The sequence below is a fragment of the Stegodyphus dumicola genome, chromosome 2, assembly GCF_044657685.1.
Source record: "Stegodyphus dumicola isolate Sdum_Otavi_A_Nest chromosome 2, ASM4465768v1".
NCBI lineage: Eukaryota > Metazoa > Arthropoda > Arachnida > Araneae > Eresidae > Stegodyphus > Stegodyphus dumicola.
In genome coordinates, this window is record NC_140769.1 from 211,229,709 (window position 1) to 211,257,359 (window position 27,651).

The 27,651-nt window shown below is 33.3% G+C and overlaps 1 protein-coding gene across 2 annotated transcripts in view; it reads left to right on the forward strand.

The window, feature by feature from the left end:
- The first annotated feature begins 833 nt into the window (after positions 1-833).
- The window catches only part of LOC146998821 (uncharacterized), an 80,323-nt gene continuing 53,505 nt past the window's right edge, over positions 834-27,651 (forward strand). Inside the window, exons 1-2 of one of the 2 annotated variants that reach the window (XR_015039721.1) lie at positions 834-1,511; positions 11,683-12,736. The gene's annotated coding sequence lies outside the window, so the exon portion shown is untranslated. Of the gene's footprint in view, positions 1,512-11,682; positions 12,737-27,651 lie in introns of those variants that run through there. The other variant, XM_085811685.1, reaches the window with a different exon arrangement.

Sequence of the window (27,651 nt, forward strand, 5' to 3'; positions counted from 1 at the left end):
ATTTAATTCAGCCGGAGACGAAAATGAAATGTGTTCCGCTACTTAAATTTATTGTTCAATTATTTCTTATTCATTTATTTTTTATTTTATCTCTATTCATGACGTATATATCGGTGTGGGTTTTTGTTAGTGTGGACTTTTATCAGCGTGCCCTTCTATCTATGTGGGCTTTTATCTGTGTGGGCTTTCATCAATATGCGCTTTCATCGGTGTGGGTATTAGTCGCGTGGGCAATTATCCCAGTGGGGTCATTTTTGTGGGCTTTTGTCGTGTGCACTTTCGTCCTTTTGTCTGGTCACCGCATGGACTTTATGTATTTCCTTCACAATGCATTTTGCTGTGAAATGACAAACATTGTACAGTTAATAATTAAAAATAAAAGTATGTTTTGACTAACAAAACTAAAGAAAGGAATATTTATACATGATTAATAAAAATTAATTATTCATGTAATATTATATCTAGAGTAAGGTACCATCCTTATACTCATTATTGGAATTGTCGTATATTGATACTTTGATACCCCCCTTACTTTGTTTAAAAATTTGAAATTAGATTCCATTTACTCAAAAACCAGTATTATATTTATTTGTTCCATCTGCTTAGTTACACTTAAGTGCTTAAAGTTCTAGTCATTGTACAAGGCATATATAATAAATATGTTTTTCTCCTATCTAAAATATCTATTTGTAAAATATCTTTTGAAGTAAATCTTTTAATTATAATAATGATTAATCTTTTATGTGGTAAGATTATGTAAATTATGTATGGATATTAGATTTAAGTGACTGAAATTTAAAAATTTCAATGGGAAAGTGGTGTTTACTTGGAATATTCCCATGATTCTCGAGTTACCTGGAGTCTTGTTAGACAACAATGCTGCATAAATGTACTAGACCGTTTGGCAGATGAAGCTACTATGTATTTTTCTGCATTGCATGGAAAATAGAGGTGTGTTCTTATACCTGTTACCCATCATCTGGCTTGTAAGTATGAATAAAATATTAAGATACTTATTTATTGATCTATTATTTATTGAAAAATATTTTTATGATATAAATCCAGATGTATTGCATAGTTACAAGAACTATCTATTAGTTTTCATGTTAGTTCTAAGCTTTATTGTAAATTTTATTTTTTTACTTTGAAAAAGAATAATTGTGATGAAATATTATATTCTGGACGATTATATATCTCTAAACCACAGAATTTCTAGCAGCAATTTGCCATCAGTGTCAACATTAAAAAATCATTATACTGAATAATTCACCTTATAGCTGTAAACTGCTAATATTTTGATACAATTGGACATATTATTTTAGGATATGTCTCTTAATCTTCTCTTAACTCGTTCCATACTCAAATCATCCCCTTAGAAGCTAAGATTGAGAATACTCGTCTCCTCAAGCAACAATTGGATGCTGTACGAGTCGCATCGGACATGGACCAGCATACACCTCTTACGGCAAAAGCAAACTGTGATACATTGAAAGTACTGGAGCCCCTTAAGGGTAAGTGTGTTTTTAAATATCTCAGTATGCTAAAAAAACCCTTAGATAGCCTTGCTAATGCTTTTAATGATAATTTTAAGTTAAATATAAAAAGAAAACAACATGAAATCTCGGATAATTCAAACGCTAATTCTAACCACGAGGATGGTAAGCCTATAAGGCATACATACGTATAGTATATTTTTCAGTTGCAATACCTTATTACCACTGAGAATTTTTTGCGATTCCCAGGACGCCATAATACAGTCAAAACGTCATTAATTCAGACACCCATACTCCGGAATGATCTATAATCCGGACCTCAAAGCTACAAACTTTCTGCGCATACGTCGCGTTTACGTGTGCTCATAAGACCTTTACGGCTGTGACTTTGCCTGTGCACATGCGCATAATACGTTTACGCATGCGCGTTTAACGTATAACAGACGGTATAAGCTGAGCTAAAATTATCTAATTCAGTTAATGTTGCAGATTGCGTTGTTCCTTAATCTTCGAATTGGATCAGGCTTATTATTTTTTGCAGACTGTTAGAGCAATTTTATAAAAGTAAGCTTGAACTTTCGATTATGTCAAACAGAATTTCCGATATATATTTACTAATATGTACAGGATCTACAAAGCAAAAGTATGTTTCGAAGTCCATTAAACAAAAAGTGGAATTGCTGCAAAAATTGGAAAAAGGCATATCCTTTGTTTCTTAACCATTCCGAAATCTGTTTATCAATTTCATGCTGCTCTGCGGGGGGGACATCGCAGCGCGCAATGAACTGGAAGTTGATTTGTCAGCACTATCCTTATCTTCAGGGCAAATGTTTTTATTTTATTCGGCTTATAATTCCTTACTAAATGTAGTATTTCATCTCGATGTATTCCGTCTTTGATATGATTTAAATCAAATTCCTTGTCATTATAAATACCACAAGTACACATCAAATAGTTTTCTGGTTGCAATTTTCTAATTTCGACTATGCTTAATGTATGCTTTACGCATGTGCTTGTTGAAAGAAATGTTTAATAAAGTAAACAAATAAATATTAAGCTTTTTTTTTGTAAATTTTGATACCCTTTAGATCATAATTGTTCTTTATTTCATAAATAACGGTTTCATATTTTTAATTGTATAATTTCTTCATGCCATCTTACCAGATTTAAACTGATGATCTATAATCCGGAATCGCCAAAGTCCCGACGAGTCCGGATTAACTACTTTTGACTGTATTTACAAAAATTCTGTGGAACCCAATAAGTACTGCGCAAATCCGACACATGCGTGAGTGAAACTGTCAATTTTTTCTTTTGTACACTTGCAGTTTTAGGTCACTACATTTAATTTCTAATTTTAAGACATAGAACAATGTGAACATTTTAAATAAGTAACAGATGAAATGACAGCGTCACGTGCAAAGCAAGAAAAATGAACGTTTCTATTATAAAATGAAGGCGTCGAAACGGATTCATTTTTTTTTTCTTTGTCTGTATTGCCATATCTATTTTAAGATGTATTGTATTATGTAAAAATATTTGGTAATTGTAAAAGTATTATAATAAATTAAAGAAATATCAAAACTGCTAAAATTCTAGGCAACCCCCTGCTGCAAGTCCAGCGACTCCAGTTTAAGAAACCCTGGTATAGACAGACAACCCGGCGAAATTACGCCCTAATTGAGATACAGACATAAAACTTATATCAAAATGATGGGGCATGCATTTGCAGTTGAAAGCAGCAAAACGCATCAAAATGGATCATTAACTTTCGAGTCGTGTGATTTTGATGCGGCTTGCTGCTTTCAAAAGCATTTTCCTACAACTTGCATCCTATTTGAGATGCAGATATAAAATTTGTGGAGCATGAAATTGCTATTGAATGCAGGAAACCGCATCAAAATCGGACAATCGGTTCCCGTGTAAAACAGATTTTAAAAAACTGTAATTCTTAGAGATGCATCAAATTTCATTGCCATGAAAAATATATTTCGTCCTCTGGACCCTGAAAACGATACTAATTATGTCCAGAATGCAGTTAACACTGTAAATCAACGAAGCACTTCAAGTCAAAATTTACCTACACCACCACAACCAAAAGTTGTTCCTCCAGTCAAAAATTCTACAATGATATAACCAGGGCAAACAAGTCCACAATACCAATTTTAAATCATATCAAATCCGAAGAACACAGGAAAAGGCCTAAAACCATCCTCAGAGACATACAATAAAGGTTTTTGATAAACGTTTAATTACTGTAAAGGCCCTTATTTTTGCAGGCCGTAATTTTCACAAAAATGAATATATCGGTGATTTCGCGAGTTGAAAATTTCACGAATTTTATATGAACAGAACAGAAAGTTGAAAAATTTTAAAAGTACTTAAGTAAAGTTGGGGGGGGGGAAAAGTATTTCGCAAAGCTTTGATTTTTGCGATTACGACGGGCTCACGAAAATAAGGGCCTTTACACCAGTTTAAAAAAGACCCAAAAAACTAATTAATTATTCTTTAACTAATTATTGTAATATACCTAATTGCCTAGCTTAGCACCAAAAATTGGGAAAATTAAAATTTTTATTCCTATCGCATCACTAATTAATATTGAAGCAGGCTTAATTTAATTTGTCCATCATGTCCTCTAGCCCCTCATTCACTCAGCCATCCCTTTAAATTAGTATGGATTGAAGACAAGAAAGAATTTCAACCAATCACAAAAAATGCTGGTGGAAAAAATTGAAATAAGTGAGAGATGGAGCGCTTAACGAGGATCCTTAAGCGCTCCATCTCTCACTTTGTAATCACAGTTCAACAGCTTTCGGCCATGAAGGCGGTAGCTATCATAATCATACCACACACTCTACAACCAATCACGTTCGTCTCGATCTAGTTACTCAACCGTAAACCACAGAAGGATTTTTCGCCGATTTAATGGCTATATCCAAACTAAACAATAAAATTATCATAGGTAGAGACTTTAACTCACACCACAAAAATCGGAACTGCAGAAATGATAATTCAAATGGTCACATTGTTAATCAATTTGCCTCAACGGCCAACTTTACTGTTGTAGCTCCCTCCTACCCAACATGCTATAGATCTGCAAGCATTATTGAATTTTTCCTGCTAAAAAATATTTATCAACCATCAAGGATAGAAAGATTACGTGAACTATTCTCTGATTATAACCCTGTTTTAATGGAGGTGAATATCAGTAGCTATAGTACATCACACAAAAGAGCCTTTATTATGAACTGGGTAGCTCTAAACAACACTCAGTACCCGTTACCCGCGATACACAGTGAAGACGAGTTAGACGCAGTTATCGAAGATTTTACTAGCACACTTAACCGTGCTCTGAAAAATAGCAAGGCGGTCCCGTTGACTGGTAGGGCCAGAGATCCTGCTATTAGAGAACTTTTAGCTAACAGAAAGAGAGCTAGAAAAATATGGCAGAGGACCAGATGCCCAGAAGTTAAGAGAATTTTAAATCGGCTGAATCAGGAAGTCAGTACACGCACAAAACAAATGGTCTAGATATTTAGAATCACTCTCTACTGATGATCATGTATATGGAAAGCTGCTTCTAGATATAATAGATGCTACACAAATATTCTGCCCCTTAATGGCCCCTCTGGGATCACATACACAGAAACTGAGAAAGCTGAGTCACTAGCTGATCACTACGCTACTCAGTTTTACATTAACATCTCACACCCAGACACAGAACGCACAGTTAGTTACACTAACAATTTATACTTTTCATAACCAAAAACAGACAACATCCGTCTTGCTAAACCTTCGGAAGTTAACACCGCCACCTCCATACCTGTCCCTTTCAATGATGTTCGATCGATTATTGCGGCTTCCCCGCTCTCTCCAGATGAGTATGCGATGAGAATCGCTACTCAGACTGAATCTGCTCTCATCTGTAAAGAGTACTCGTCCCCATTCATTGTCTCTCCAATTCCGGTGTTCCCGGCACCACAGAGAACGCCTTCTCCGATGGGCAGGCGTTAGAGGTACACACCGTACAGGGCATCGTGCAAACAGACCACCACCCTGCAGTCTTCTGGCCACGGTAAAACGCGATATCTGTCGTCCAGTCGCCTGCGTCGTGTGTCTAGCGATTTCTCCCGCTGTCTGCCGCCTGTTTCTTCTGGCCTGTAAGGCAATATACCGGTCATCTGCAGGTGTGGTTCCTCGTGAACGACCACTACTAAACCCCCGGATAGCTGTTCCTGTAGTTTTAAATTGTCTCCAAAGTCGTGAAACGATGCTGTGAGCAATTCCGATCTCTGCAGCCACACTTGTCACACGGCGGCCTTCCTCCAACTTCCCAATGACCTCGGGTAAAAGCATCCAGATGTCATCTAACAGATTGATTATTCGCCATTTCTCGCCGAGGCAGCAACTCAGTGTGATTTTAACTGCTATACGGTGTGCAATCTCTTTGCCAGAAATACTGATCTTTCACCGAGAACATGCTTTATACAACTCAGACACTCCCCCATTATGTCTACCTGCATATCTGCGCAAGTGCTACCGTAGATCACCTTACTTAATCTCGGGATTGGTCTTTCTGTCCGCTCTGCCTCTTCGTTCAGCTGATATGCTAATTTTTCGACTTCGTCCTTAATTTTTGCACACCAGTGTATTTCACGTGCTATACACAGGATAAGGTACAACCCAGGAACCTGGAAATGATGTGTGTCTTTGTACCCTTGTAAAGGAGTATGGATTGAAAACAGCCTAGGCCTTCCCCGTAGCACACTGTAAATCACACTTCACCCAATAGGATTACTCCTCTGCCAGCCAACAGAAGTTCAACAAGCTCCCGCCTACCACCTGACTACTGAACCATTCAGCCTTGAATACTCGAGGAGAGGGGGAAGAAAAAAGAAGAAAAGGGCTTTTTCTTCTCTCTCCGCCCCCGATTGCCTCTGCTGCTCACACTCCAACTAGCTCTAGGTTTTAACTTCAAAACTCATCATCTTATATTTGCTGCAAACTCTGCCATTACTACTGATTATAATGTCACAATTGCTTTCATTTCATTTCACTGCCATAACTGCTCTTCGAATTTTTATTTTTACGAACTTCAGCAACATTATTTCTTTAACATTCGTAAAAGTATTAACTTACTACACTGGGATAAGGCTATGCCCAGGAACCCACTACAACTGAACATTAGTTCATCGAGGAAGGGCATACTCTAAATGAAGCTGCAGATGTCCAAATAAAAAAGGAAAAGAAAACCTATTCACAATAAATTGTTTCAACAAAGGAAACGATTGTGTGATTTTAGATGACAGTCGGAGAGTATTAGTATCAAATATTTTATTTCATCATACCACCAACAAATATTTTCTTTTGTTTCAGAAGCCCATCAAAAACTTACATGACAGCAAATGCAAATCTAGTATAAATAACGTTTATGTTGCTAAAATAAATTCTGATTTCCAAAGATGGCCTGTTTCTCGCATTGTTGGTAAATCATGGTTGATGGGCATTAAGAATGGTCTTTCCTCTAATTCACTGGACACACACAAATTAGCAGCACGTTGGTGTTAATTCTTTTTAATTCTGTATTAAAATATACAACTTTAAACTTAGTTGACATATGCGGCATTTGAAGTGCAAATAATAAAAATTTTTCTTAAATACTATGCTTTGTTGCTTATCTTTTAGAAATTTAAAGACCTGGAATTCTGCAATTCTGAGTAAAAAATGAAAATAAAAAACAATTAACACCAACAAAAACTTGTGGTAACATGACAGACAAATTATTACAAATACTACAAAAGATCATGCCTTTTCATTTTATTTAACCATATGTTAAAGCAGTATTCTTTATTAGACCTGGAAAAGTTAGAAACAGGAATATATTTTACTACAAAAACTACACGACAATTTTGAAATTAGAAGCTTTTCTGTATGAATTCCACTCTAAAACAATGCAAGTGCAGTCTTGACGATAAGAAAGTCAAATTTATTGAAATTTAAATTTGTATTTCCATTTTAATTTTCATTTTCCTAAAAACATTTGTCAACTTTGCAGGATTTCATCTTCAAGTATATATGTACAGACATTTAAAGTTCTGATGTATTAACATCTCGTGGAAATACACCTATCCCTCGATTTATACAGTACTTACCTGTTTTACATGATTTCAGTTTTACACAGTTTAAAAATTAACAGATTTCAAAAACTTAGTAAAATAGTATTTGCTGCATAAATGCAAATACATACATTTGAAGTCATTTTTTAATCTCATTTCTTTGGTAACACTGGTGGCAACAACAAGGATGGGGATTCCCCGTGTTAGGGGAATCTCAATAGTATGTATATGTATTTCATAACAGTAAAATTTTAAATTATATGGTTCACGCGAACTAATGCAGTATCAGTATTTTAGCAGCAAGGATTACATCATTTTTATCTACATATCTGAATGTTTACTAGCAAGTTTTCAACATTTATAGTTTTTGTGGCATTTTTTATAATTTATGTAAATTTTTTAAAGTATTATAATGCCAAAACGATTTTTAAAAAAAAATCAAAAATGAAATTAGAAGCAAAAATTAAAATATTAGATCATCTATGTAATAGAGAAGGAGTAACAAATGTTGCTAAATTTTACTCCATGAACGAAGCCACAATAAGGACAATTAAAAAAAAAAATGAAGACTCTACTAGAAAAAGAATTAGATATGGGTAGAAGACGAAAATTTAAAATGGATTCCAATTGATACTGATGCTATTAGAAACAAGGCTTTAAAAATTTATAAAGCACTTAAGAATCGGTCACTATCGACTTTGTCAGATGAAAAAAAGGTATCTTTTTCCACAAGTCATGGTTGGTTTGAGAGATTTAATAATATTTAAACAAAGGCATTCTTTACATAATCTAAGATTGAAAGGAGAAAGTGCATCTGCTGATTCGAATGTAACAACAATATCCAGCAAAATTTGCTGAAATCAATTGCCACGATCTCCTACATTTCTGATCAGATCTTCAATGCTGACGTGTCTACGTTGTTCTGAAAAAAAAAAAAAAAAAAAAAAAATACAGTCAAAAGTCGTTAATCCGGACTCGTCGGGACTTCGGCGATTCCGGATTATCGATTTTTCCGGATTATAGATCATCAGTTTAAATCTCGTAAGATGGCATGCAGAAATTCTAAAATTAAAAATATGAAACCGTAATTTATGAAATAAAGAACAATTATAATCTAAAGGGTATCAAAATTTACAAAAAAAAAAGCTTAATATTTATTTGTTTACTTTATTAAACATTTCTTTCAATGTAAGTTGTTTAAGTTGCTTCATTTTATGTGATACTAATACTTTCTCTTTAATTCTATAAACAGACATAATTTCTTTTCAGTTAAAGAGTTCTGCTGTTCAAGTCCCGTTAATTGCTGTGCCGAGAATACCGACTAACTGGTCAATGGAAATTTTTTCGTTTTCACTAACCTCTCTGTCACATTCTTCATGTCTTTATCCATTTTTTTCAGCAATTTCACTTTTTGTTTGTTGGACATTGAAACATACTTTCGTTTTGTAGATCCTTTGGAAGTTCCAGCATCGGAAATTCTATTTGACATAATCGAAAGTTCAAGTTTACTTTTATAAAATTGCTCTTACAGTCTGCAAAAAATAATAAGCGGGATCCTATTCGAAGATTAAGGAACAACGCAATCATTAACATTAACTGAAATAGATAATTAGATAATTTTAGCCTACACCGTCCGTTATACATTAAACGCGCAGGCGAAAACGTATTCTGCGCTTGCTCACACGCATATGCGCAGTAGTCAAGTTCTTACGCGCTCGCGTAAAACGCCTGTGCTAACGCGGCACATGCGCAGAAAGTTTTTAGCTTTGAGGTCCGGATTATAGATCATTCCGGATTATAGGTGTCCGAATTAACGACTTTTGACTGTACCTTGCAAATCAGCTAGTGGTCATAAGGTAGTGAAAAGTCATACAATTTTTTTCTGTTGCAATGCTTCAGGCAATTATATAATGAAACCATTGGTTATTAACAAATCAAAAACACCATGTTCATTTAAAGGAACAAATATAAATAACCTTCCCTTTTATTGGATGCCTAACAGGAAAGCACGGGTCACTGCCATAAGGTTCAATGAATGATTTCTTACCATGTTTGTCCCAGATGTCAAAAATTATTTAGGTAAAAAAGGATTGCCTTTTAAGACTCTTCTTTTAATAGATAATGCACCTGGTCATCTTCAAAATTTACAACACAAAAAAGTAGAAATAGTCTTTTTGCCCAAAAAATACAACTTCTTTATTACAGCCATTGAATCAAGTAATATTTTCTGGCTTTTACAACATTGTGTATATCAAACAAACCTTTAGGTATATTTTAGAAAAAATGGAGAATAATGAATCTTACTCTTATGGATGCTTGGAAGAAATTTACAATCTTAGATTGTGTTGGACTGTCATATACTCAGATTAAACAATCAATGCTCAACGCATGCTGGAAAGCAATACGCTGGATGTTGCTAAAGATGAGAATGATAGATTACCATTAGAGTGTGAATATTCTCAGATCACTAAATTGGCTCAAACTGTAGTAGGAGAAGGTTTTGAGGATTTAGCTCAAGCATATATTAAAGGAATAATGGTTGATGAAGAACTAAATGAGGATGAGTTAGTTAACATGATTCATGAAACAAATAAACATGATGAAGACCAATCTGAACCAGCTGCATTCACAGCTAAAGTCATCAGTGTAGGACTTGAATTGGGAAGAAAATTAGGTAATCATTTTTTACAATATGACACAAATGTCGAATGAAATCTCCGATTCCAAGGGGAGCTTAGTAAGTGTTTAAATCTATATACGGATGTTTAAAAAGATTTAGGGGGACAAAAAAACAACAGGCAATTGTTAATTATGGATTTCATCATGAAGTCTAGTCGATGTGAGATCTCCCCTAATTTATCATCTATTGAAGCAGAATTGTATCACGAATACTCAAGTGATGAAAGAGACATCATACCAATCAAGAAGAAAAAACTAATAATTCATGAAAGTGATGTCAGTCCAAAATCAACTCTAAATATGAGAATATTTGTAGAAATTTCCTGTTCTTTCAATTCGAGCCACAATTTTTCATAAATGCTACATACTTTCATTACATTATCAGGTTGCATACTTCTGATGTCTGTGTAATTTATTTAATTGATGATGTAATTTATTTAATTGATAACTAAATATACTCGATTATGTTTTCACAAGGCTTGCTAATGTTTTTTTAAATAACACGAAAATAATCATGCAATGCAATAAAAATAGAACATCATTTTCCTGCCTCAGAATATACTACTAATAACAGGTTGTTTAAAGAGCAAAATATACAAAATTTAAATTAAATAATTATTTCCTTTTACTCAGTTGAATATACATTTAATTCATAAACATGTATATGCAGATAAAATTAGCTATGTCAATAAAGTTCTGCAAAGAATAATGAACGTGATCCTATTAGTTAAGTGTTGCAACTTTATTTCATATGAAATATTTTCTATATAGTCATTCCTTAAAAGTAGTCTCTGAATAATTAAACCAATTAAATTTGTTTCTAAATGTACTTGGGTTAATTGATAAAAGCAAGGCTTTTTTTTAAATGGCAAGCTGATTTTTAATTGATTTCATACTTAGATACATCATTATACATACATTAATAAAATAAATAAAATTCTAATTATGTTAGGGCAGTTTCCATTTTGCTGGTGTTTACTAAAGAAAATTTTACAGATAGCATTTTTAACAAAAACGCTGTTTATGATCATTTAAGATTTAAAAATAAATAAATAAATAAATAAATAAAGAGAGAGATTATTTTGTAAGTATTCATCAAGAATATTTCTTCCAATTTATGTTTTCGAAGAAACGCCTTTATTACACCAAAGTAAAAAAAAATTATCCCTCTACCAAAACTTAAATCTGTATCGATTAAAAAAGAACAGTAATGCGTATTTAATAAGAACACAGGAATAAATTGTATTAAAACTCAAATCTATTTGTAAATTGTTCTTCTCTAAACTTATGCTTTGAACCTGAAATATTTTGAATGAAATAGTGCTTTTTTATTTATTTTAAGACTTGATCTATTTTAAATTTACCTAAAATACCTAAAATAATTATTTTAGCTTTTCAAGAGTTTCTTTTACATTGCTGAATTTGATGAAGGTGTACAAACGGTGCCAAATTCTTGGTTTTGGGCTGATATGGATAAATGACATATGTAATATGAAAAAATGAATCAAACTGAACAAAATGATTGCATCACATCAAGCCCCAGATTATTGAGAACTTTGGCAATTTCACCGGGTTCTCTAAATTTTTGCATCGACAAGTATGATATTTTCTATAATTATGTGTTCTTGTTGCTCATTTTTCTCACTGTATAATTTAGAAAGCTGAATAGAACATGGAAAATGCTGTTATGAATGACATCAGTACCAAAATATTTTTAAAATATAGTAACATCTCCATTTTTAGTACTTTTATCCATAAATTATTAGTACGAGTTGGTAGTTTGGTTTTTGAATCTTAACATTATTTTAATTACCAGACTAGTTGTTTAAAAATAGGAATGCATGTATTAAAAAATTCAAAAATTAACAATCATATCAGGATATAATATATATTTGCTTTAACATTTAACTGCATTTTTTTTATACAAATTTGATGCTCTCAAAATCTATTCGGTCACCTTAATTTTGCAGTGGAAAAATAATGAAATAGTATAATCCTACAATTCGAAACCATAAAAATTCTATTTGATTTATTTATTGAATAAATTGTTGCAAAATATCTGAAATTTGCAGAATTTTATAAAATAATGTAGCCATGACTGTTAATTTAATTTTACATCAAATATTTCGATAATTATACATGAGCAAATAAATGCTGCTAGAACATTTAGATGTTTAATCTAACATTAAACGATTATTTAATTCATTCTTTTTGCTTTATGTTAAATTATTGTTTATGAGTGATAACGGAAATTTAAAATTTTCAGTGAAAAAGGCATAGAAAAGTTAAAGTTGGCTATGAAGTTTTCAGACATCGAAAAGTGCAGAATTTGGTGCGGAAACAAAAAAAAAAAAAAAAAAAAAAAAAAAAAAAAACACCAGCGATTTAAATTCTCCGATTCTTCAGATGAGTAAAAAAAGTAAACAAGTAAAAAACAGTAAAAAAGTACTATAGTAAAAAAGCTAGCAGAGCTGTGCTTGCCATTGCTACCAGAGTGCACACAAGGAAAATATTTTCAACCAGAATTTTCTGCATCTGTTTTAGCTAGTCCTCACTGCAAATCTGAGGACTAATACTCCAAAAGCAGGCTCATCAGAAAGACCCAATAAAGGTTTCGTACTGTTGCATTCCTGTACAGGTTCATGCAATTTGGAGTGATTAACGATGACACTTAATAAACACACAATGTATTTGCCAGTATTATTCAGGACATCTCCAAAAACATGTTTACAGTCGTCCAAAAACTGCGACAAGCACATTGAAACAATCAGCAACAGAGCCTTTAGGCTGTAACAGTGAAGACAGCTTCACAGCAAAGTGCTAGAGTACAGCTCCCGACTAGGTTCAGTCTTCTCAGAACTCGACGTACTGTCGAGATTCTCGACGCTATAACTCGCGATGCACTCCACAATAAGCACTAGAATACAGCTTCTGACTCAGTTCAATCGTTCTTGGAGCTCAACACACTCCAAGATAAGACTCGATGATGCACTAACTCGCGATACATTAAGAGACTCTCTCTACGCACTCCCCAATCAACTCAATACTAGACTGAAAATCAACTCGATAGACTCGAGATACTACTGCTACTCCGCATACAGGCAGGGTTTATATAGCTTTTAGCATGCATTCGAGAACATTCTAAGTCAAACCAGTAAGAACTCGTTCTAAATGGTTCTCCATCCGTCTACGGCATATTGCCAATTTCGCTGAAAGATGTTGCCAAATGGGTGATTTCTCGCCAAATCTAGCAAATCCTAAACCTGCTTTGTGGGAAATCTATCTTACCGCAGCTGGAAATTTTTTAACAGTAACTTTCTGAATTTGCCAATAGTCAATTTTTTAAAAGTGTTCTGTTTTCAGGTTTTTAGAATAATTATGTAATAAAGACACAATAACACGCCGAATAAATACTAATTCAGAAGTCAAACAACAAAAATCAGCGTTATATTTACAAAATTTTCACAGTGACTGTTTACTGTGAAAATTTTGTAAATATAACGCTGATTTTTGTTGTTTGACTTCTGAATTAAATATGTAATACCCTGACCTTTTCTCTTCCGCAGAACTTCAACATCTAATCTTAAAAAATTTAAATTCTTTATCTAGATTACAAATATTGCAAGAAAAGGTGGAGTTGCTGAAAACTCCTAACTGTGCAATCAACCGAAAAATTCAGAATTAAATATATTCCAATTAAAAACTGAATTAGAACTTCAATTTTTAGAGAGAATGTTTCTCAACAACATAGCTCCTGTGGTATTGTAAAATAATATTTTACATTAATCCTAATAGTTTTTTTTTTTATTTTATTTTATTTTATTTTATTTTGTTTACTTTTTGCACACATTTTCATTTTATAAAGTAATTTCTGTTACGTTTTTGCTTAAATGAAATTTTCTGTTTCAGTATTATCTTATTTTCTTTATATAAAAACTAACTGCATAAAATGTACTAAAATACAAATATGGAACTCAAAGCAATGAAAACGTTATGATTTTATAAATAAGTTTCCATTACATTTGCATTTTATTTTGAGGAAAGTTAGATTTCTTGAGTGTTCTGTGAAGTTGAAATAATTTTCTTAAATGATAGAATAAGAAATCTTGTTGTTTATGCATTTATAGATTAAAGTCAATTTTTATTTATATATTTATTTATTTAGGTCAATGAATTGAAACATATTAATGTTAAAGGAGACTAACGTAAACATATTAATAGTAATCGTAACAAATATTTTGAAGTGATGTCGGACACGCTAGCCGAAGAGTACAGTTGGGTAAGTGAAAAAAAAAAGGGGGGCATTTAAATCCCTGAAGTTATCATAGGTTATTTTACATAAGTCAACATTTATAAATATATTTTTATGTACATCATCATTTACAAAATATCTTGATAACTTACATTACGTATAATATGAAATCTGCCAAATTAAGTCACACCCAGCACCCGTAGCTCTCAGCCTGAGTCAAATCTTAATTATTCAAAAAATCGAATAAAATAAGACCAGACTTCCATGAATAGTGCATAGTGCTACTAAATGCATATGTGACCATCCCAGAAGAAATAAAGCAGGTAGATATTAGCATCTGGAAAGATATCCCAATGCATGAAGGAAGAGTAATATATTTAGTGTATGAACCTGTTATGTCAAGAAGACTTTAAATGAATTAGAAGACAACATAAAATAGCAGTTTTATCTGATCGCAAATGTTTAAAATGTTATTTAAGATGTCTAACTTTTTTTTATTCTTAAAATGATGTTTAATCCTCATTTGTTCTGCTATTTAATTTTTATGATGTATTGTTACTTAGTTTGTTATCTATCCACTTGTCAGTAATTGAGCTGAATTAAGTAAAGCTTTGTTCTTTTACATTATATTTTACCGCTCGATCAGGCCGACTGCCGTACCAAAGCACTCGGGTTCGAATCTCGGAAAAGGTTCGGGGGTTGTAAATGCATAGTGTCTGTGCATCATGGGGGCACCCAAAATATGCTGCAAGCCGAAAAGTTCTTTCAAGAAGCTGATCGTAGGGAAAGAGAACTTGAAAATCCTTGGACTCGTCCTCCGTGTGATAGTTGCATCGCAAAAATGTTATGGTTTTTAATTAATTGACTTTCTGTTTAAATATGCAGTAATTATAATTAAAAATTCACAAGTAAATTTTCCATTTAATGTATTTTTTAGAGATAGTGCAAACTCATCTCCCTGCAACAATTGAAAAGAAAGGTGCTACTATAACAGTTAATCTCAAAAAGGTTGGTGGGTGGTAAATGTATAGTGTCTGTGCAGCATGGGGGCACCCAAAATATGCTGCAACAAAGTTGCTACTACACTCATGTCCATAAATTAAGGATAATTCGGAGTCACGCGGAAATCGAACTCTAAAATATACTAAAATATCACCTGTAACATCACAACACACATCTTCAAGAATCATATGCAAATTTTAGGAAGTAACCAGATGACACCGATGGTACCTCACAATGACGAGAATGTAAGAAAGTGATATATAACGAATACAGGCAAAGAAGTAAAATTGTTCGCAGGCACTTTATAAGCATTTCAGTGCAATAACCAAATAGTTCGCAGGGGCTTTATAAGCATTTCAGTGCAATAACCGACAAAGGACGCATTTGGATGATTTTTTACGTGGTAGAATTATCGGCCGTCTGGAATGTGGGCGTACCCAACTGGAAGTATCAGACAAACTTGGAATTGCACAGAGTGTCATCTCCAGCCTTTGGCAACGATTCCCAGATGATGGTAATGTGAGTAGACGTTACAGCACAGGTCGCCCCAGAGTTACAGCGCCGAATAAGGACCGGTATTTGGCAGTTACTGCCAAAACAAACAGGTGGAGCACAGCCTGAGACCTGCCTCGTCAGCTCTCTTCAGCCACTGGTACGACAATTTCAAGGCAGACCGTGTACAGACGCTTAGGGCAGATTGGTTTATATGTTCGTAGACCTGTCAGATGCGTTCCACTTACTGCAACTCACTGTCGCCTGCGGTTAGCCTGGAGTAGAGAGCATGCACTGTGGACACCGCAACAGTGGGCTTGTGTGATGTTTTCCGACGAGTCCAGGTTTAGCTTGCAGTCTGATTCTCGCCGGACTTTCATATGGAGAGCTCCAGGTATTCGTTACCACCAAGAAAGCATCCGTGAACGACACCGTTACAGTGGTGTAGGAGTGCTCGTTTGGGGTGGAATTATTCTGGGTTCCAGAACTGACCTTCATGTTCAAATTGGAATCATGACAAGCCATATCTATCGGGACGTCATTCTGGAACAACATGTACATTTGTTTCGGGGTGCCATGGGCACACAATTTGTTTATGGATGACAACGCCAGTCCTCACCGTGCAAATATCGTAAGCGAATGCCTTCAATCGGAGGATATCACCCGTACAGACTGGCCAGCATTCTCACCAGACTTGAACCAGTAGAACACGTGTGGGACATGCTTGGCCGACGAGTTGCAGCCCGTCAACCTCCTTCTACATGTCTACCGGAACTTCGGAGTGCATTGCTTTTTGAGTGATGTAATATCCCCCAAGATCAGATCGATAATTTGATACTCAGATGCCTAGGCGTTGTACGGACTGTATTGCATCGTCTGGGAGACATACAATGTATTAACAATCAAACCAACCATGTAATATTGGTTTTTTGTAAATAAGTTTTTTTTTTTTTTTTTTTTTTGGTAATTTGCTCCAGGGAGAAAAAAAAATCGCTAATTTTTTTAATAATATCAAACATATAGCATCTGTTTTTGCTCTTTACCTTTTGTTTAATAAATAAGCTTTACAAATAAGTCAAATTTGTTTTGCTTCTAACTTTTCCTTTGCCTGATTTTGCATTATCCTTAATTTATGGACATGAGTGTATAGCAGCGAGTACTTTTGTGTACAGAAGCTGTCTTGAAAGCTTAGAATCTAAAATTTTAAGTTTGTATTTGTTTTTACTGAATTGTAAGTATTATAAATTCATATGTTTGGAAGCGTCCGAGTTTCAAAAATAATAAAAGTATAAATGATAAATAATAAAGCTTCAAAATAGTAAATCAAACAATCATCAAAATGTTTAGTACCTATTTAAAAATTTGGAGCTTTCTTTCAATTTTAAAGTAATTTAAAATTTAATAAATAGCTTTAAAACTCTTGCCAGTCACTGCTCATCTCAATGCATATAATAGCATTATAATTTTTTATAATAATAATGCATATTTTGTTTAATTTCATGAGGCTGAAGGAGACATTGTAAACTTATATTATGAATACGAGTCATATTTTGTAAAATTCGATGAAAGGCCATTCGAAAAACGTATACATTGACAGAATTGCCGATATAAATAAAATATGTTATTAACAATATTAACTTATTAATTAAGAAAAGGCTGCATTAAATATATTAAAAGGATCTTTTAAAATTTTTGCAGGAAATGAATTTAAGTTTCTCTTAAGTGAATGGATATTTTTATATCTTTATTACCGTATTTGCAGGCGCATAAGGCATATCCCCCTTTTTTTATACACATTTCATTATAATGAATTTACAGTATTTTAAATATAAATACAAAGTAATACTTTATACCCACAATTCATCTGGGGAAGAGCTTTTAATTTTCTTCATCAAAACCTAAACACTCATCACCATAGCTAAATGAAAAGTCACTTGAAACCTCTCCTAAATCAGCATTCGAGTCCTCATACAACAGATTGTCCTCTGTACCATCCAGTGTATTAATAATGCCACACTTCATACATGATTTAACCTCTGCCTCTGTTTTCACAGCATCCCAAGATGCTTTGACCCATTCACAAACTTTCCAAATGTTAGGCCTTCCCCTTCTTCTTGATGGTGTAACCTCAAAATTTGAAGCCTGCATCCAGCTTGCATGCTTTGTTACAGCAATTTCAACATTGTTTTTGAACCATAATTTGCCAACAAACTTAAGAAACACCAAACAGTTGAAATTTCCCACACTTAAAAGTCGTTCGCAAAAATTGCAGTTTTCATGCCAGATGCACATTTACTAAGCTCTCCGTAACTGTAATATTCCCACACATCGCAAGGAAACAAGAAAAAAATCACATAACTCCAAAAAAAGAGGAAATTTCCAGAAATTAATGCAATCAAAAACTGAGTATCGACATACAAGATGCACCTCCTTTTTTTCCCGACTTATTTTCAAAGAAAAACAGTGCGTCTTATACACTAGAAAATTTGCTATTTAAAACTTTCTTACATTTATTGGAAAACAAATTGTTTTATATGCTTAATTTCATTCACATAACTATGCTCACTGTAGTTATTGGCTATACTAAATATTTGAATGAAGAAATGTAAGTTTTATTTGCACAAAAACTATTAGCATATGTTTTATAGCAATACACGCAAGTACACAAAAGTGATACACAAAAACTATGAGCATATAGTTTTATAGCAATTTATGAGAGCAAAGTTTTACATAAAAATGTAAATGAATCATAAACGCATCTGTTATATAATTTCAATACAATGAGATATAACAATAATCACTGAGGAAATCTGATATGATTGTGATGACTATATTCAATAATTAAAAAATTCCAAAGATTCCAGTAAGATTTTAATAACTGGAAGAGTAACTTCTTACTGGATCAATAAAACGCTTTTCTGCTGTTATCAGTTTTACTGGAGGAGATGTCTGAAATACTGCTATTGCGACATTATACTGATTAAACTAATGTAACACTGTGCGACACCCACACAGATCTTTAAAGCAGCAATTCTCAACAGGTGGTACACAAGATAAAAAATAGGTGGTAGGCAAAGAAACAAAGTTCAAAAATTCTATGAAGAAAAAAAGAACAATTGTTAGAAAATTCCTGTGATTGCACTTCCACTGAAGATTTCATAAATAACAACTTTTGGCTACACCGAAAAAAAGAATTTAAAGGCATTTCAAATAAAGCTAAATTTTTATTGCCTTTTCGCACAACCTATTTGTGTGAACAAGGATTTTCTTCCATGTTTTATTTGAAAAATAAATACAGAATAAAATTAAAAGTGGATCACACTTAAAGCTAAGTGAAATAAGGCCAGACAAAGAAATTGATCTCTCTTAAACAGGCCCAAATTTTACACTAAATTTAAGTATATAACTTAAATTTTGATAATTAAAATGGTAACCAATTCTTAATTAATATTTTTTATGTGTGCCTATTTAATACAGATAGCCAATAGCTTGTGCAAATGGCAAAACATTTATTTTTTCTATTTATATTGAGAAACTGAATAAGTATTATAAAATGTACAATAATTATACTGGTTGTACTAAGGTTTTTAAATTTTTGTTTAGATGGTATGTGTTAGTCAAAAGGTTGAGAACCGCTGCTTTAAAGCAATTAAATTTATGTCACTTTGTGAAGTTATACAAAAGTCGCAGTGTGACATTAACATCATTATCGCAGCATGACTTTACTACCATACTCAAAGACAAAGAAGCAACAATAACAAAAAAAAGAAGCCAAGAGAAAAAATTGGTATCTTACCTCTCAGCCTCCACATCCACAGGGCCTGTTTGCTCACATCCTCTTCTTGGGCGCTTCGCATTCCTATAATAAACAAAAATAGGTACAATTTTATTACCGAGACCATAATAAACCACAGTGACAGTACATGCATAAAAGCACCAAACTTGGCACACACATCCATTTAAATCATAAATTGACATCACATAAATTTAGATACTTCTAAATGCAAGTGAATTATGACTGCACATAAATTTAGATAGCTCTAAATTTTAATTTACCACTGAAATACTGGTATACTTTTTAAACTTTTTAAAAGTGCATCGAATCTATCTATTTAGAAATTGCCAGAGATGAAAAATTTGCAATAAAATTTTGACAAAGAAAAGGCATCATTCATGATTGTGTGTGATTATGACAAAGCCTCAAGGGCTATCTGCCTGTGCCTTTGTGGAGCACTTTCTAAGGGAAACTGGCTTGTATACACGTTACACATGGGGAAAACCACGAAAACGCCCAGCCCGTTCCTGGGATTCGAACCTCGGACCGACTACCAGCGTTCGGTGACTCCACCGCTCGGCCGCTGGTGGGCCTCATTCGTGATAGAAAATTAGGCTTAAACTATAGTCCAAGAACCATGAAATGAAACCATTTCATCGATAACTCAACAACTAAATGGCACCTTTAATCTTCTAGGTGTATCTACGGATTATTTCGTATTGAAAGATGGCTTTCCAAATCACGACACGCAGAATATTCTTGTCAGATTTTGATAAATACGAAATGGTTTCGAATGAATGCGGCAACTGGCAGTAGGGAAATAGCAATCAATAGAGAAAGATGTTACAGCGCGAGGTTCATAAATAAAAACCTCGTATCCAGCCACACTATCTGCCGACCTGTAGGCGATTTTCGTGCCGAAACCGAAAAATACTAAGAAGCCTTCGACCGAAAGCTTTGTGTATGCAAAAAGTTTGTGAAACAAAATTTCTTCTATAAAATAAAATGCAATTTGCACTGAACCCATGAATTACTTTTAAAGAAATTAATATCACCTAATTTACAAATAATTTCTTTTAGCATGGAATAAATACTTAAACAGGTATTACATGAAATAACGTAATCTTTAAAGGCATTGATGTATACAATATAAATATTTGCTTGTTATTTTATGAAATAACAGTGTCTGGGAAGCCCACTCAAATATCCTGTAGAATTTTAACAAATTATTTTATAGGATACAAATATGCATCTGTTTTTTTATGAAATATGTGAAATTCATGCAAATAAAATTAAGGATTATGAAATTTATTTTAATATAAATAACTCTGCAAAAAGAAATATTCAGGAGACTTTATTCCCCTTATTTTCCTATTATTGTCATCATAAAAAAATAATAGCATTTATCTTAAAGATAATTAGCTTATTTAAAAAATACAATCTGTAAGCACTTTCTTTAACTCGATATAAGATCCATTTATTTTAAATACTTTTCTAAAACTTTTTATAAAAAATAAGAAAATAATGTAAGCACAAACCTTGTGGTTGAAAAGTTATGCAAACCTTGGGTTCAGTACCCCTCAAATAAATAATGAAAACAATCTCAGATTTTATAGGATAAAAATTAGGTCCAAACGGGCAATTTTTTTCATTTACAGACAATCATTAGATGTTTGGGCTAATGCTACTTTGGACTAAAAGTATTTAAAAGCTACAATTTCAGACAGACTGTCTTGCACACTTAAAATACAAATGTTTTATTAATTACACTGCTTGCCTTAAAAATATGTTTCTTAATCAAAAATTTGCTAAATTTTTATAAAACATAAACTAATACTTATAAAAGAGCCTGAGGCAATTTGTTACAATTAATTAAATTGTTCAACGTTGTTTAATTAATTGTTTAGGCGGTCAGAGCCGGAACAGCTAATGAAGTTTATGAGACTGTGATATTACTTTCGGTTTTGTGAAATGAAGAATTACATAGGATACTTTCAGATTGAAGTTCTGTAGAAACAAAAAAGTAAGTACCATCCCTCTTTCTGAAGCTCTTTATTTGTTTATTGACTTTTGGTAATTAAAAGGTCACTAAAGGAGATATCAGCGAAAAAACATACATTGAAAACAAAGTTAAAACAAAACGTTGCCGACAAAAATATCCAAAGAAGTGATTTGGAAGTGCTGAAGAATAAGTTTAAAGTGTTCGAGACAAAGATAAATTCCAATTTCGATTCTTTGTTCGGGTTATGTATTGAAGAAAGTGCAGTCAAAAGTCTTTAATCCGGACATCCATAATCCGGAATGATCTATAATCCGGACCTCAAAGCTACAAATTTTCCGCGCATGCGTTTACGCATATGCATAATACGTTTACGCATGCGCGTTTAATGTATAACGGACGGTATAAGCTAAGCTAAAATAATCTATTTCAGTTAATGTTGCAGATTGTGTTGTTCCTTAATCTTCTAATTGGATACGGCTTATTATTTTCTTTTAGACTATTAGAGCAATTTAATAAAAGTAAGTTGGAACTTTCGATTATGTCAAACACAATTTCCGATACTGGAGATGATGGTAATGTGAGTAGACGTTACAGCACAGGTCGCCCCAGAGTTACAGCGCCGAATAAGGACCGGTATTTGGCAGTTACTGCCAAAACAAACAGGTGGAGCACAGCCTGAGACCTGCCTCGTCAGCTCTCTTCAGCCACTGGTACGACAATTTCAAGGCAGACCGTGTACAGACGCTTAGGGCAGATTGGTTTATATGTTCGTAGACCTGTCAGATGCGTTCCACTTACTGCAACTCACTGTCGCCTGCGGTTAGCCTGGAGTAGAGAGCATGCACTGTGGACACCGCAACAGTGGGCTTGTGTGATGTTTTCCGACGAGTCCAGGTTTAGCTTGCAGTCTGATTCTCGCCGGACTTTCATATGGAGAGCTCCAGGTATTCGTTACCACCAAGAAAGCATCATTGAACGACACCGTCACGGTGGTGTAGGAGTGCTCGTTTGGGGTGGAATTATTCTGGGTTCCAGAACTGACCTTCATGTTCAAATTGGAATCATGACAAGCCATATCTATCGGGACGTCATTCTGGAACAACATGTACATTTGTTTCGGGGTGCCATGGGCACACAATTTGTTTATGGATGACAACGCCAGTCCTCACCGTGCAAATATCGTAAGCGAATGCCTTCAATCGGAGGATATCACCCGTACAGACTGGCCAGCATTCTCACCAGACTTGAACCAGTAGAACACGTGTGGGACATGCTTGGCCGACGAGTTGCAGCCCGTCAACCTCCTTCTACATGTCTAGCGGAACTTCGGAGTGCATTGCTTTTTGAGTGATGTAATATCCCCCAAGATCAGATCGATAATTTGATACTCAGATGCCTAGGCGTTGTACGGACTGTATTGCATCGTCTGGGAGACATACAATGTATTAACAATCAAACCAACCATGTAATATTGGTTTTTTTGTAAATAAGTTTTTTTTTTTTTTTTTTTTTTTTTTGGTAATTTGCTCCAGGGAGAAAAAAAAATCGCTAATTTTTTTAATAATATCAAACATATAGCATCTGTTTTTGCTCTTTACCTTTTGTTTAATAAATAAGCTTTACAAATAAGTCAAATTTGTTTTGCTTCTAACTTTTCCTTTGCCTGATTTTGCATTATCCTTAATTTATGGACATGAGTGTATAACAGCGAGTACTTTTGTGTACAGAAGCTGTCTTGAAAGCTTAGAATCTAAAATTTTAAGTTTGTATTTGTTTTTACTGAATTGTAAGTATTATAAATTCATATGTTTGGAAGCGTCCGAGTTTCAAAAATAATAAAAGTATAAATGATAAATAATAAAGCTTCAAAATAGTAAATCAAACAATCATCAAAATGTTTAGTACCTATTTAAAAATTTGGAGCTTTCTTTCAATTTTAAAGTAATTTAAAATTTAATAAATAGCTTTAAAACTCTTGCCAGTCACTGCTCATCTCAATGCATATAATAGCATTATAATTTTTTATAATAATAATGCATATTTTGTTTAATTTCATGAGGCTGAAGGAGACATTGTAAACTTATATTATGAATACGAGTCATATTTTGTAAAATTCGATGAAAGGCCATTCGAAAAACATGTATACATTGACAGAATTGCCGATATAAATAAAATATGTTATTAACAATATTAACTTCTTATTAATTAAGAAAAGGCTGCATTAAATATATTAAAAGGATCTTTTAAAATTTTTGCAGGAAATGAATTTAAGTTTCTCTTAAGTGAATGGATATTTTTATATCTTTATTACCGTATTTGCAGGCGCATAAGGCACATCCCCCTTTTTTTATACACATTTCATTATAATGAATTTACAGTATTTTAAATATAAATACAAAGTAATACTTTATACCCACAATTCATCTGGGGAAGAGCTTTTAATTTTCTTCATCAAAACCTAAACACTCATCACCATAGCTAAATGAAAAGTCACTTGAAACCTCTCCTAAATCAGCATTCGAGTCCTCATACAACAGATTGTCCTCTGTACCATCCAGTGTATTAATAATGCCACACTTCATACATGATTTAACCTCTGCCTCTGTTTTCACAGCATCCCAAGATGCTTTGACCCATTCACAAACTTTCCAAATGTTAGGCCTTCCCCTTCTTCTTGATGGTGTAACCTCAAAATTTGAAGCCTGCATCCAGCTTGCATGCTTTGTTACAGCAATTTCAACATTGTTTTTGAACCATAATTTGCCAACAAACTTAAGAAACACCAAACAGTTGAAATTTCCCACACTTAAAAGTCGTTCGCAAAAATTGCAGTTTTCATGCCAGATGCACATTTACTAAGCTCTCCGTAACTGTAATATTCCCACACATCGCAAGGAAACAAGAAAAAAATCACATAACTCCAAAAAAAGAGGAAATTTCCAGAAATTAATGCAATCAAAAACTGAGTATCGACATACAAGATGCACCTCCTTTTTTTCCCGACTTATTTTCAAAGAAAAAAAGTGCGTCTTATACACTAGAAAATTTGCTATTTAAAACTTTCTTACATTTATTGGAAAACAAATTGTTTTATATGCTTAATTTCATTCACATAACTATGCTCACTGTAGTTATTGGCTATACTAAATATTTGAATGAAGAAATGTAAGTTTTATTTGCACAAAAACTATTAGCATGTGTTTTATAGCAATACACGCAAGTACACAAAAGTGATACACAAAAACTATGAGCATATAGTTTTATAGCAATTTATGACAGCAAAGTTTTACATAAAAATGTAAATGAATCATAAACGCATCTGTTATATAATTTCAATACAATGAGATATAACAATAATCACTGAGGAAATCTGATATGATTGTGATGACTATATTCAATAATTAAAAAATTCCAAAGATTCCAGTAAGATTTTAATAACTGGAAGAGTAACTTCTTACTGGATCAATAAAACGCTTTTCTGCTGTTATCAGTTTTACTGGAGGAGATGTCTGAAATACTGCTATTGCGACATTATACTGATTAAACTAATGTAACACTGTGCGAACCCACACAGATCTTTAAAGCAGCAATTCTCAACAGGTGGTACACAAGATAAAAAATAGGTGGTAGGCAAAGAAACAAAGTTCAAAAATTCTATGAAGAAAAAAAGAACAATTGTTAGAAAATTCCTGTGATTGCACTTCCACTGAAGATTTCATAAATAACAACTTTTGGCTACACCGAAAAAAAGAATTTAAAGGCATTTCAAATAAAGCTAAATTTTTATTGCCTTTTCGCACAACCTATTTGTGTGAACAAGGATTTTCTTCCATGTTTTATTTGAAAAATAAATACAGAATAAAATTAAAAGTGGATCACACTTAAAGCTAAGTGAAATAAGGCCAGACAAAGAAATTGATCTCTCTTAAACAGGCCCAAATTTTACACTAAATTTAAGTATATAACTTAAATTTTGATAATTAAAATGGTAACCAATTCTTAATTAATATTTTTTATGTGTGCCTATTTAATACAGATAGCCAATAGCTTGTGCAAATGGCAAAACATTTATTTTTTCTATTTATATTGAGAAACTGAATAAGTATTATAAAATGTACAATAATTATACTGGTTGTACTAAGGTTTTTAAATTTTTGTTTAGATGGTATGTGTTAGTCAAAAGGTTGAGAACCGCTGCTTTAAAGCAATTAAATTTATGTCACTTTGTGAAGTTATACAAAAGTCGCAGTGTGACATTAACATCATTATCGCAGCATGACTTTACTACCATACTCAAAGACAAAGAAGCAACAATAACAAAAAAAAGAAGCCAAGAGAAAAAATTGGTATCTTACCTCTCAGCCTCCACATCCACAGGGCTTGTTTGCTCACATCCTCTTCTTGGGCGCTTCGCATTCCTATAATAAACAAAAATAGGTACAATTTTATTACCGAGACCATAATAAACCACAGTGACAGTACATGCATAAAAGCACCAAACTTGGCACACACATCCATTTAAATCATAAATTGACATCACATAAATTTAGATACTTCTAAATGCAAGTGAATTATGACTGCACATAAATTTAGATAGCTCTAAATTTTAATTTACCACTGAAATACTGGTATACTTTTTAAACTTTTTAAAAGTGCATCGAATCTATCTATTTAGAAATTGCCAGAGATGAAAAATTTGCAATAAAATTTTGACAAAGAAAAGGCATCATTCATGATTGTGTGTGATTATGACAAAGCCTCAAGGGCTATCTGCCTGTGCCTTTGTGGAGCACTTTCTAAGGGAAACTGGCTTGTATACACGTTACACATGGGGAAAACCACGAAAACGCCCAGCCCGTTCCTGGGATTCGAACCTCGGACCGACTACCAGCGTTCGGTGACTCCACCGCTCGGCCGCTGGTGGGCCTCATTCGTGATAGAAAATTAGGCTTAAACTATAGTCCAAGAACCATGAAATGAAACCATTTCATCGATAACTCAACAACTAAATGGCACCTTTAATCTTCTAGGTGTATCTACGGATTATTTCGTATTGAAAGATGGCTTTCCAAATCACGACACGCAGAATATTCTTGTCAGATTTTGATAAATACGAAATGGTTTCGAATGAATGCGGCAACTGGCAGTAGGGAAATAGCAATCAATAGAGAAAGATGTTACAGCGCGAGGTTCATAAATAAAAACCTCGTATCCAGCCACACTATCTGCCGACCTGTAGGCGATTTTCGTGCCGAAACCGAAAAATACTAAGAAGCCTTCGACCGAAAGCTTTGTGTATGCAAAAAGTTTGTGAAACAAAATTTCTTCTATAAAATAAAATGCAATTTGCACTGAACCCATGAATTACTTTTAAAGAAATTAATATCACCTAATTTACAAATAATTTCTTTTAGCATGGAATAAATACTTAAACAGGTATCTTACAATTACATGAAATAACGTAATCTTTAAAGGCATTGATGTATACAATATAAATATTTGCTTGTTATTTTATGAAATAACAGTGTCTGGGAAGCCCACTCAAATATCCTGTAGAATTTTAACAAATTATTTTATAGGATACAAATATGCATCTGTTTTTTTATGAAATATGTGAAATTCATGCAAATAAAATTAAGGATTATGAAATTTATTTTAATATAAATAACTCTGCAAAAAGAAATATTCAGGAGACTTTATTCCCCTTATTTTCCTATTATTGTCATCATAAAAAAATAATAGCATTTATCTTAAAGATAATTAGCTTATTTAAAAAATACAATCTGTAAGCACTTTCTTTAACTCGATATAAGATCCATTTATTTTAAATACTTTTC